The sequence below is a fragment of the Solanum tuberosum genome, unplaced genomic scaffold, assembly GCF_000226075.1.
Source record: "Solanum tuberosum cultivar DM 1-3 516 R44 unplaced genomic scaffold, SolTub_3.0 scf00021, whole genome shotgun sequence".
NCBI classification, from domain to species: Eukaryota; Viridiplantae; Streptophyta; class Magnoliopsida; order Solanales; family Solanaceae; genus Solanum; species Solanum tuberosum.
In genome coordinates this window covers 2,504,249-2,505,449 of record NW_006238947.1, presented here as the reverse complement: position 1 = coordinate 2,505,449, position 1,201 = coordinate 2,504,249, and positions in this window count along the sequence as shown.

Below are 1,201 nucleotides of genomic sequence, written 5' to 3'. Positions count from 1 at the left end.
TTTAACTTTTGGGTAAAATTTGAACTAGGTCAATTTTTTTGGGAAACATGTTCTAATTTGAATTCATCAGCGCGGTTAGCTCTAGAAGGTCATTTTTCGACTTATAAGATGGTTGATTTGGATTTTGAGGTTTTCATATTCAGTTTGTACTGTTAGGCGTTTTAACTTTTAACTTTTGGCCAAAGTTTGACTTTGCTTTACATTTTTTGTAAACGTGCTCTGATGAGAATTTCGTCAGCGCGATTAGTTTTGGAAGGTCATTCTTATATCTAATAGGATGGTTGGTTCAGGTTTTGAGGCTTCCATTTTCAGTTTGTGTTATTAGGCGTCTTAACTTTTAAATTTTGGCCAAAATTTAGATTTGGTCAATACTTTTGGTAAACGTGCTCAAATTAAAATTTTTGATATAATGATGTGTCATATTGGGTTTAATTTAACTTGTTATCATAGATTTTGCATTGTTTCATTCAAAATATGATTTATAAAATTGATATTAGTATTTTTGGATTTATATTCGTGCTCTTAGATTTTTAAATGCAATAAATTAATAACTATTTTACTATTGGATAATCATTCAGTTAATAATATTTTGAACATATTGTCAATCAATTACTAACCTAACATTGAACTTGAATGATATATTACCAACAAACTAACAATCAATTAATAAAATTTTAATTAGAAAACAAATAATCATACTAACGTATTTAAAATTTAATTACCAACAAGGGTTGTGGTGGACTGGTAATTACTGCATCAATCCTTAACCAAGAGGTCTCAGGTTCGATTCCCTTTAGGTACGGAGTCGCCTTGAATGATATATTACCAACAAACTAACAATCAATTAATAAATTTATTAGAAAAACAAATAATCATACTAACGTATTTAAAATTTATTACCAACAAGGGTTGTGGTGGACTGGTAATTACTGCATCATCCTTAACCAAGAGGTCTCAGGTTCGATTCCCCTTGGGTACGGAGTCGCCTTTGTTAGGGAGCGCTTTACTCTCCAATGTGGGACTTCCCGGAGTGAATCCGGACTTAGTCGGGCTCTGGTGTGGGGTATCGAACACCTATGGGAAACCAAAAAAATAAAAGTATTTAAAATTTATTACTAAATTAGCAACAAAAATTTACTATAATTATCAACGTATTACCAACAGAACTGAATAATGAAGAAAAAAATTTGCTAACTCCTTG